The 11926-nt window shown below is 32.6% G+C and overlaps 1 long non-coding RNA gene across 1 annotated transcript; it reads right to left on the reverse strand.

Annotated features, from left to right (window-relative positions):
• Positions 1-4902: 4902 nt before the first annotated feature.
• Positions 4903-11111, reverse strand: LOC134235175 (uncharacterized). Its single transcript, XR_009985352.1, has 3 exons — positions 11043-11111; positions 5225-5416; positions 4903-5077 (listed from the first exon to the last, which is right to left on the reverse strand). It is a non-coding gene; the product is annotated as an uncharacterized LOC134235175 (long non-coding RNA).
• Between the last annotated feature and the right edge of the window lie 815 nt (positions 11112-11926).

Consider the following 11926-nt stretch of genomic DNA (forward strand, 5'->3'; position numbering starts at 1 on the left):
CCATCAACTTAAAAAGTTAGATTAAAATAATTATGTTTCGAACAGAAACATGACAGGTTTAAACACCCTGTTACCAACTTCAATATATATGTTAAAATAGTTGGTGTATATTTGATTCTGATTCCTTTACTTTGGACCTGGCCTTATTGTTTTCAGGTTCTGAGTAATAACACGTTCTCAGCATGAGTGTGTTAAAAAAAAACCTTTATTGTTAACTCAAAAACGTTGTATACAATACAAGTTCAGAATGTGTTTTCTACTTAAATATACAGATTTTTTGTAAGGTGAAAACGAAAACTTCGAAGTTTCTATGTAAGCTGTTGTTATATCTGTATTTCAAAAAACCCGTGCAAAATCAGCATTTTGTATATTCGTTGGTCATGATAACGGTATTGATTTCAAATACAACCTAGCAGTGGGTCCTATTTTTACTGATTTATATAATGTCCATTGTAATGCCTTTATTTCTATATTTAATTCGACTAAAGATTATAACGTCTGCTCGATCAACACATATATGTCATGGAAAATAAATTCGTAAATAAATTCGTTTTATAAGGGATGCTTACTCTTTAGAGTCTGATCTAAGCTGCAGAGTATCTAGAGCTCAAGTGTTGTTATACTCTCTACAGAATTTTGTTCTGTTTTTTTATGATTTTGTGACCGATAATAATTAGTTATCTTCACTTATTTCATTATAAATCTTAACTTAAAGAAAAAAAATGTAAGAAAACAACCAGCACATGACTTGTTGTTGCATCTTCTTTCTTCACTTGCGGTTTTCAACCCAACACAGTCTTCTCCACCATGCTGAGGTGTCGGGTTGTTACATGTCCTATTTCTCGTTCTTTGTTGAATTCCTTCACAGCTTGAGCTGCATTGTGTCCATTCGCTGTATGGGCCATAATGTGACCATCCACCAGGAACTGGTTCAATTAAAATAATTTGAATTAATTTTATTCGCCTGTGTGACACATTTTAGGGCGTCTGTGGTAGAGTCGCGAAGTAGGAGGGCCGTTCAAAAAGTACGCGGACTTGTTGCACAGAAGGAATATTTGACGACATAATTGGGCAAAATTTCACATTAATAATATAAAAGAATCTTTACTTATACCGTAAATCTGGAAATTTTTGCTGTAGATAAATTTTTAGCAAATTTGCGCGTGCATTGCATTCGCAAAAATATTTTTCTTAAAAATAAATTACCAATAAGAAAATGTAACAAAGCAGTGGTCATTCGTAAAATTTTGAAACGTGAAAATAAATCAACAGCATTTTGACCGGAATTCACAAAATAAAATCGACGAAAAAAATTCCAGATTTACGGTATGTTCTTCAAAATTTCATATCAAAATGTTGTAAATTGGTATTAATTTTGAGTGATTTTTCAGGACATACCATTAAGTCACGGCGCAGCAAAATCTTCGACGTCACAAGCATTATAAAAAATATGCTATTGAGCTTTTATTTTCTCAACATTTTCCCTTGAGTACCTGTGTACTTTGAGTTACCTTATCTACTCAACATCAAAACACCATTTGTTGTCAAGCTTAAAATCTATTAAACAAGTAAAGAATATTCTTTTTTTTTTGTTTAAAAACCAAAAACTACTAAGGAGATATAATGTGATAATTGGTTACTCTCAAAAACGTTGTTTACAGTCTGGATAAATTTAACTTTTCGTCTATAATCTTCTTCCCGTCTTCCCGTATAGCCTTTTTACAGAGGTCTAACTGTCTAAAATTTCAAATTTGCTATTTGTGAGCGAATGTCACGAGTAGCCTAGTTTACTACACGTTTTATTATGCATATTTTGGATCTTTGATGACGGTATCTCGAGCATTACAAATATTTTAACATAAGTGTGGTGTGCCGTCAATTCAGGAGACGTCATTTTCATCGTCGTTTTCACGGGAATTACATCAGAGAAAAATCACTTTATTTCTGTTAGTACTTCAAATATAACGTCCGAAATCTAAATACATAATAATAGAACAATTTAAAGGTATATTTGAGAAAATTGTTGAAAATTATCGCGAATTTTAGAAAATCAATGAGTTAAATTTTTGAATCCGCATGCTTTTGCTTCAATTTTTTTGTCGTGCGCCGTACCTCTCCATCAACGATATCAACATACCGCTAATTTTAGTAGAATTTTTTTAGATACAGAAATTTTGCCCAAAATTTATTTGAATCTTTAAAATACATATTTCTGTGAAATTGTATAACTATATGACGTCTGTAAGAGTAAACAAGCATTCTGAGAGTATTGCATAAGCAATACATGTCCCCTACCGGGTTCCCCTTTTTCTTCAGGATGTCATTTTATAATATACAAAAGTCATGTCCAAGGTAAAACTGAAAGATTTTCAAGTTGTAAATTCCTTAAAACTAATAAAATAATCCACATTAAGACGAAAATTCAACTCATTTCTAGACCGTTTTTTCCTCGCTTCATATTTTAGTCGACAATAGGAAGTTAGCGCAGTTCGAACCCGATTTTAATTAAGCGATTATGAAAAATATTCAAAATGCCATAATTCTGTCAAAAATCAATGAAGCGAAGGGAAATTCAAACTTGATCTGTAACTCATTAAGATACACTCACATACCAAAATTCAGCTCAATATCTGCAAGCGTTTAGAAAAAAAGTGCGGAAAACCAAGTGGGACAGACTGACGGGGACAGACAGACGGACAAACAGACAGACCGACCGACAGACAGACAGATAGCTAGACGGACGGACGGACGGACGCAGAGGAAACCTATAGTCCCCCCGGTTTTACCGGTAGGGGACTAATAACACAGTCCGCGTAATTTTTGAACGGCCCTCGTACAACGTTGATCCTTAGGTCGCAGGTTCAAATCATTTTGGGACGAAGATATCGGTCCTTTTGATGAGACCATATAAACTGAGGTATCGGATTGTACGTATAAGATCCCTCACTGCTCAATGGCACATAGAGTAAATTTGCAGTTCTCCACTGGCAAGTGGTGGTGTCTCCACATGAATACAGTATACAGTCTTCAAAGAAAACATATAGATCTTGCACTTCGTTTTCGGTCTATCTACTTTTCTGTGGAGTTAATGATCGACCTCATGAGAGGGTTACATGTATATTTGTATAGAATTCAACTTGCTAATAACGTTTATATAACTTTGATGGTTTTATTTTCTTTTATTGTTTTTTTATAGTATATTCATAGAGACACGCCGCACTTCCTGTCTGACAGTTACATTTCTCATCTTAATTTAATTCAATAATACATCATTTTTTAAGGCACTTGTTCTGCTAAAACATAATTTCACTGCTAAAAACATAATGAAATGGTGAATATCAGACCTGGGCATGACTTTATATTGCATTTCCTTTCTTCTTTGAAGATACTTAATCCAACACAGTCTCTGCCTCCGTGTTGCGGTACTGGGTTGTTACATGTCCGATGTCGGATTCTCTCCTGATTTCCAGCTCCACAGCTTAGGGTGCATTGGGTCCATTCACTGAATGGACCAAAAAGTGACCATCCCCAAGGAACTTTTATAATTGAGAAAAAAAAAGGAAATGAGAAATCTATATTAATTTATTCAGCATCAATAGAACAAAAACGGAATAAAATATCACATTCGAATGATTCTCTGGGAATTATATTTTTTCAGGCGATTTGCCTCATTTCTATTTTTGTATAGTATTAATTCACAACAAGTCACTTTATATGAGAGCTACAAAATCTACGATTTTAAGAGTTGATTACGAAAAGGTAGAAAAGGTTAGAAAAACGTTAAGTTTGACATACAAGTGCAAAGCCAAAATTGTCAGGCCTCGTACTAAACAAAATTAAATTTACAATTTCTTGAGTAGCTAGATTCTTTACCTGGGCAAACAGGGCGTGTACAGTGTATGCTTTCTGTTCTTTTGCTAGGTCCCTCACATGGTTTACCACCAAAAAGAGGGGCTGGTTGAGAACACGTTCGAAAACGTATGTAACACAATTGGACCTTACCGTATATAAATTACATATTAACTTTTTAATATATGTTGTGTTCTTGTATTTGATTAAAATAGGACATATGTGTATAAGGCATAATAATCCTTATATGTCCTTGAGAGCCATTTAGGTTCTTACGCACTTTATTTCTATTTACTAATTATGTGTTTAATGTAGTCAATATTGTTGTAAATATTAATGTGAATTATTATTGGTCAGTGTTGATGAATTATCACAATTAAATCAAAGATCAATATCTGAACATTTACGTGGTCAGTATCCATTATTGGTATTTAATAATTAATTGAATTGGAAATGGCTTAATAATATTAACTGACCACAATCAATATTTTAATTGGACACTTGATTACTATCTACGATTAAATCGAACGGAACAATTCCATTAATGACTTCGAAACTTTCCAATAATTAATACCAGGATGATTTGAAAATTGAAGATATATATTCCAAGACTTGACAGGCGGAGAAGAGAACACGAACTTTAGACAAACCACTATACGAACTTTGCAGCCCCCTGTACTAGTTTGGCTTCCAGTGGATATATCAAGTACTAACTCTAAAATATTTTAACTGTACCAGTGCTGACAACATTGTTCTAACTGTATATGCATGAACGTTTATATTGTGCAACAGTGACATAATAAATATATATATATAACCGTATCCAAAGTCGTTGTGTTATACGTACACGTGTTTGAGTTCCTTTACCACATGACACAGTACACTGACTCCAGTTACCACAGGGAAGAAATTCAGACCAGTTACCATCAACTTTGATATAGATTTATGTATTTATTACTGATGATGAATTATAAAATCTAATTGTATAAGTATAATTACTTAACAGATAGTTTAAAACAAACGCCTAATATTACACCTGGACACGGCCTCATAACACATGTCTTTGTATCAGTAAGTATGTTTGTTCCAGAGCAATTTTCCCCTCCATACTGTGGCTTTGGATTATCACATTCTCTTGTTTTACTTCTACTTTGTATCCCCGTACCACAGGTAACAGAGCATACATTCCATTCGCTGTATTTACCAAATGCTGACCAATTTCCATCAACTTTCAATGCATAAAATTGATTAAAGTTTAATCTATTTTCACAATCCGTTTTCTAACGAAGAAAATAACTAAACTGTATATGTTTTCTCTATAGTTTTTATGCTTTACAGATACGTGAGAGAGTCTATTGGTAGTATACATCTTTACCTGGACAAGGCTGAATATTACACGATCGTGAGGATTTACTTGCAACGCTTGATCCTTTACAATCTGCGCCGTTCACGGAGGGACGAGGATTTGTACAGGTACGCCTCTCTTGTGCAGATTGTGTGCCACCTCCGCATGTTACTGTACAAGGTGTCCAGATAAAGGAGAATGGTGACCATCCACCATCAACATCTTAAAAGGGTGAGCATTGATGGAATTTTAAAATGTCTTGCGGACCTTTTTTATTATTATTATATCAGTCAAATTTACAAATAAAATATCGCTATAAACAAGGGTTGTTGAGAAAGAAGGTGGACAACTGTGACTTCTTTTTTTGTACTTACAGTCATATTGTGTCCAAATTTGGTAGAAATGTTTAAAAAAAAAAAAAAAAAATCAAATGTCACATTAAAAAGATATAAAATTATCATGAATTATCTTTAAATTATTAAGAAATTAAAATGCAAAATCGTATAACGGCTTAAGTCAAAGTATCATAATTAAATCACTAGACTGAATAAATGTCTAGTTATATCCTCTGTAAAGACTGCATAATATATACGGAATTTTTTGAAAGACATTAGATAGCACTTTATGGCATTTTAACCTGGTCCGTGCGCACTATCGGCGACCTTCAATGACCAAAATTTTTACACAATAATAAGTTCAAGAAATTTAAAAAAAAATTAGTTTGACCTGTTTCTCATAACAAATATTTTGTTATACAATTAGTATATTTTGACCCATTCGTTTTGAAAAAATAAAAACGTAATTGTGAATTATCTCTAATTTATTTAAAGATAAAAATGCAAAATCGTATAACGGCTTAAGTCAAAGTATCATAATTAAATCACTAGACTGAATAATGTCTAGTTATTTCCTCTGTAAAGACTGCATTTTATATCCGGATTTTTTTGAAATACTTTTTAAACATTTTATGGCATTTTATCCTGGTCAGTACGCAATGTCAGCGACCTTCAATGACCAAAACTTGTACACAATAATAAGTTCAAGAAATAAAAAAAAACCCAAATAATTTTGACTTATGTTCTCATAACAAATATTTTGGTATACAATAAGACAGTATAATTTGGACCATTCGTTTTGAAAAAAAAAACACCATTCTCCATGAATTTTATTGGACTCTATTGATCATAGTTTGTTTCGTTGAAAAGAAATAAATTTCAAAAGATAGATAGTCTCCCTTCAACAAAAGGCTAAGTGGCCATGTCGCTCACCTGAGAATCGGCTTAGAAAGCGCACAAAATTAATTAGATCAGAATTGAAAAGTTTACTGAGGGAGTGGGTGGAGGGGAGGGGTGGGGGGGGGGGGGGGGCTTGAATTCTAAGACTATTGAGAATGCCTTCATATCAATACTGCATATAACTCTGCTGTTCTTGAGCAAAAGATTTTTATAGATTTTTTAAACATTTTGTTTGTATACATGTATATTACTTTGTAATAATTTGAATTTGACTCTCCATTGTTCCTCTTCTTACCCCAAAGGTTACTCATGATTTCAACAAATTGAAATATTTAATACATCCGGGTGTTTACATTTCTATACGACTAAACATAGCTTTCCTGTTATTAGGATTTGCCCTCAATTTTCCTATGTATAACTTTGATCCATCATTGAGATTATACCCTACCTTTGTGAGTTATGATTTGAACAAATAAGTTTCTACAAAACCCGAGAATGCTTCCATTTAAATATCACTAAATTTGGCTTTATTATTCTTTAGAAGAAGACTTAAAAAAATTATAATAATATTTTAATGTTTAACTTGGATCCCCCATTGTGGTCCACCCTATCCCTTGGGGTACATGATTTGAAAAAACTTAGATCTACACTTTCTGAAGATGCTTCCATATAAATATCACTTATCACTGGAGAAGAAGATTTTTTAAAGATTTTCCCTATATATTTCTTTGTAAAACTTTGATCGGCCATTGTGGTCCCATCCTACCTCAGGGGGTCATGATTTGAACAAAATTTAATGTAAACTACCTGAGGATGATTCAACATAAGTTTTATCTTTCCTGTCGCTATGGATCTTGAAAAGAAGATTTTTAAAGATTTTTCCAATATATCTCTATATAAGAATTTGCTTGGCCATTGTGGCCCCATCCTACCCCAGGGTGTCATGATTTGAACAAATTGAATGTACACGACCTGAGGATGATTCCACATGAGTTTGATCTTACCTGTCCCTATGGATTCTGAGAAGAAGATTTTTAAATATTTTTCCAATATATTTCTATGTACATGTAAAACTTTGGTCGGCCATTGTGGCCCAACCGTTGCCCCAAGGATCATGATTTGAACAAACATTAATCTACACGACCTTAGGATGATTCCACACGAGTTTGATCTTTCCTGCCTCAGTGTTTCTGGAGAAAAAAAATGAAAGAGGGCATGGCTCTTCATTTGAACAAACTTAAATTCCCTTTACCCAAGGATACTGTATATCAAGTTTGTTTGAAATTGGTCCAGCGGTTCTTGAGTAGAAGATGAAAATGTGAAAAAATTACAACAACAACAACAACGACACGCCAATGACGACAGACAACGGACAAATTTGATAAGAAGATCTCACTTGTAAAGGAAAAAAGAGGACTCTTTGAAATTTGCCATGAATATTGATGAAAAATAAATACTACCCCTGCGAAATGATATTCATGATTTTAAGAACCTTTATGAGTTGTTCATAATTGTTCATGAATGGTTCTTAAAGGATTCTTAACAGGTTCATAAAAGTTGTTCATGAATAAAATTCATGAAAACATTCATAATTCATAGTTCATGAACAAATGATGAACAAATATGAATATTGTTAATTTTCAGTTTAAAGAAAAAAACTTAATAGTTCAAGGTAATGAATGTTCATGAATTTTCATGAAGACTAAAAATGTAAAAATAATTGTCACAAACGATCTCCAGAAAACACTCATTACTCCCATAATACAACTTTTGCATGCAGATGCAATTGTTGAACAAACCCCTGATTTAATTAATGACATGCTTTTGTTTTGATTTTGAAAGTATTGGATCAGAGACAAGTAGGAGAACATAAGAGGTTAAAATCACTATTTTCTACTCTCCGAATCGGTAACTTAGATTCTTCAGGATAATAAAACTCTGTTATGTACTGTCTAGAAGGGAAATTGTAATTAAATTATGATCGCAATTTAAAGAACACTGCATCAATATTGACAGCATTTTTTTCTCATATTGAATTACTAATGTTTCTTCATGATTTAAAATGGCCAGCTATATTAATATTGTGCTTTAAATTATCTCATTTTTCACGACACAACTTTGTTCGACCGAATTTTCTCTATTTGTCAAACTTTTAACAAGTTGTGAGAAAATGAAACAGACTTATAGTCTAGGAAAAATTTCATGATCTTCGTAAAAACGTATCTTAGATTTATTTACAGCTAAAAATCATATCTCTTGTCCGTACTATTCTTGGGTCAAACGCTTTATATTTTGATGCAGTTATCAAGTCACATTTTTCTGTCCATCGTGTGTAAATGATACAGCACAGGCTGCATGGTTGTGAAGTATCTATGACATGACCCACATTCGTATTTTGTAGTCTATTCTCCTATACACTATATACCTATACATAGCTCAGGGTACTCTGTTTGAGGGCGAGTGGTTCCCAAGATTTATTTGTTGTCCTCATGATATGGAGGCGGCCATACTTGAAAATACGAAACTGTGGCTCTTTAGGTATAATGTAAAAAATCCAATTCAATAAATGATTTAACTTATATTTATTTAAAAAAATTAATTTCAGTGAAAAAGCATTCAGATAGTGTTTGTTATTTTTTGTTTAACAACAATCTTGGCAATTCGAAACTATTTCTTAATTAGCTCTGCATGACACTTTTTAAAAGGCGCAAACTTTGAAACGCGCGAGACGTTGGAAAGTGAATCGGTAGAGTGGGAGGATTATTAGCGTAGATCTAGTCATTCTTTGTCAACCTTTGAAGAAAATAACAGAATATGAAGAAGGAATATCCAGAGGATCAATTTACTTAATAACTGCAGATATTAATGGTGAGTTACAAAAAAATGGAGGCAATCGTTGAATCTGAGATATTTGTCTAGATGTTACTGTCTATTTGTAAGAGTTCAGTTATGTCTTTTTTAATGAATTTTTTTTCAAACTGTGTTATGAGTAAGGATCCAACCAAATTACGTTACATTTAATAATTAAAGATTGAAAAATCCATCCTGTTCACCTAAAACATCTTGAACATGGAGGGCAAGGGAAACGGGCTAAACTCCCGCTCGGAATGCTTAAATATGGCAGTGCCTATGGTGCAGAATGAAATGAAACAATTTTGAAAAAAAAAATTGTCTTAAGTTTTCACATTGATGAGCATTTTCAGAAAATCTTTGTTCTTGTAGGGAAAGAGAAGCAGTTCACAGATAATGTTGATGAGTTGAGATCAGAAGATTAAAAAAACTCTGGCTGTCCAAAAAAAAATCCAGGATCTTGAAGAAAAACAAAAGAAAGGAATGAAAATATCAATCGTAATCGATCAAAGTATCCAAGTGATGAAATTCTGAAAATTCCACAGGGAAAGCCAATAAGATTTTTTTTTATTTGACCACCTCTTCTCAAAATCCTTGAAAGCCCTTTTAGCTGATGCCTTAATTGCTGAACACACTTTTCTGCCAGACAGTGAGACTTGGATTAAAAACCATTCCATTTTAAGCATACACTTTGAAATACGCTGAATAAAGAACCCACACTCCTCTTGACCAAGTAAGGTTAAGGATTCTGCAAAGAGTCGCGTTTGAATTTTTTCATAATTTCACTAGGAATGAACTACATAATTTATTTATTATCGATATCACTTATCAGAGTTGTTTACTTGAACAAAGATTTTGTTACCATGATTGGAAAACAAAAATTCTGTGAAATCTTTCAAGATGCTATTAAAATATTTTCTTTTTCAGTTTTTCATTTTGCATAATTTATTACAATTTTGTTTACAAAAAGCAAGAACATTCATGAATAGTTCATGAACATTCCTAAATAACTTTTACAAATTATTCATGATTAGTTCATGAAAATGCATTGAACCTATTAATATCATTCATGAAGTTTTCTTGAAAGTTCAAGAATATAATTCATGAAGTTTTCTTGAAATTTCAAGAATTATTCTTGATCATTTTGCAGGCAATTAAAAAATCCAAGTTTGTTCATGAACAACAAATAATTCTTGAATATTCTTGAACTTGGTTTTCATGAATAAAATCCATGAAATCATGAGTGTCCAATTTTAACTTCATGGGATCTTCATGAACAATTCATGAGCTGATTCAAGAATATAATTCCTGAACTTTTCTTCAAAGTTCAAGAATTATTCTTGATCATATCGCAGGGGTAAGGAGAAGTGAAAATTTTAGAACACAGTGATAATTATTTCTCATTCAGGAAATATTGTCCACGATTTTTTCGGACAACCCTCGTAGACACCTATTTGTTTTAATATCCTTGTACATGTATCTAGCCTTGAAATTATATAAACTGTAAGTTATTTCTACAGATTATGTTTAATATTGCGTGTTTAAGACACATTTTTACTTGGGAGGGGTTCCGGTAATTACTGTAGATTAAATACTGATTTATTTATCACTTGATCATACATTTTCTTCATGTATGAGTTTTATAATGATAAAAAAGTGCATGGAAAATAATATAAATCTGTCAATATCTTCTATTATTACACGTGAACATAAAACATATATTGAATAATTGATGTTTTGTAATATGTTTTCAACCAACTTACCTTCAACAACACAGTTTGGTTCAGCCAGAAAACAACCTTCAGCTTTGTTTATTTGTGTGCAAGCTGGATCTGATTAAAAAGCATCTTCCTGTTAAGTGCATTAAATTCAGATCGGACATAAATTGGTTTATTAGAAATATATAGTCCAGGAATCTCAGCTATAGCAGTAACTTTGAGCATATTTTTAAATATGTATATAATCATGTTTGAGAATTGGGTGTTTGAGGTTCATGCCATATTACATGTAAATGACAGATTACATGTAAATAAATAAACTTGCATTTATCATAGTGTGCAGCACCAAGCGTTACGCGTCACTGGGAGTTCCTAAAAAGCACTTGGACGAAGAGAAATGAAAATTCAGACTTTGCATGTTATCAAAACATTCTCTTCGCAGTTACCTGTGGCCCCATAATCTTCAGCAAATTGTAACTCGCCGCAAACTACGTTCTCGTGGTAACAAGACGTTCCACGATAAAACTAAACTAGCCCAGAAACAAACTAGATTTTAATAAATATATAGCAAACAAATAGTAGATTAAACGTTTTTGATTAAAGTTCGTTCTGTTCAGACATAGACTATGCATATACCAATTGTACGTGTAGTTTGAAGATCCCAATCTAAATCAAAAATGATTTAGTATATCTGCCTGGCCGTAAAGGTTGCACTTTCATCATATTAAATTCCTTAGTTTTTCATATCCTTATCAAAGTCTATATCAGTGAGAATTCAAATGTATTGAACCTATCTAAACACCCTATGCTGTTGATTAAAGTAAATGTGCAGCATAATTATAATTATGCATATTGGTCTTAACGCTGATCTTAGTAATAATGCCTCTGCTATTTTTCATTATCAGAACTTACTATAGCTGTTACTCTTA

The sequence above is a fragment of the Saccostrea cucullata genome, unplaced genomic scaffold (assembly GCF_032062105.1).
Source record: "Saccostrea cucullata isolate Sc308-1 unplaced genomic scaffold, CSIRO_AGI_Scuc_v1 ctg3657, whole genome shotgun sequence".
Taxonomy (NCBI): Eukaryota; Metazoa; Mollusca; class Bivalvia; order Ostreida; family Ostreidae; genus Saccostrea; species Saccostrea cuccullata.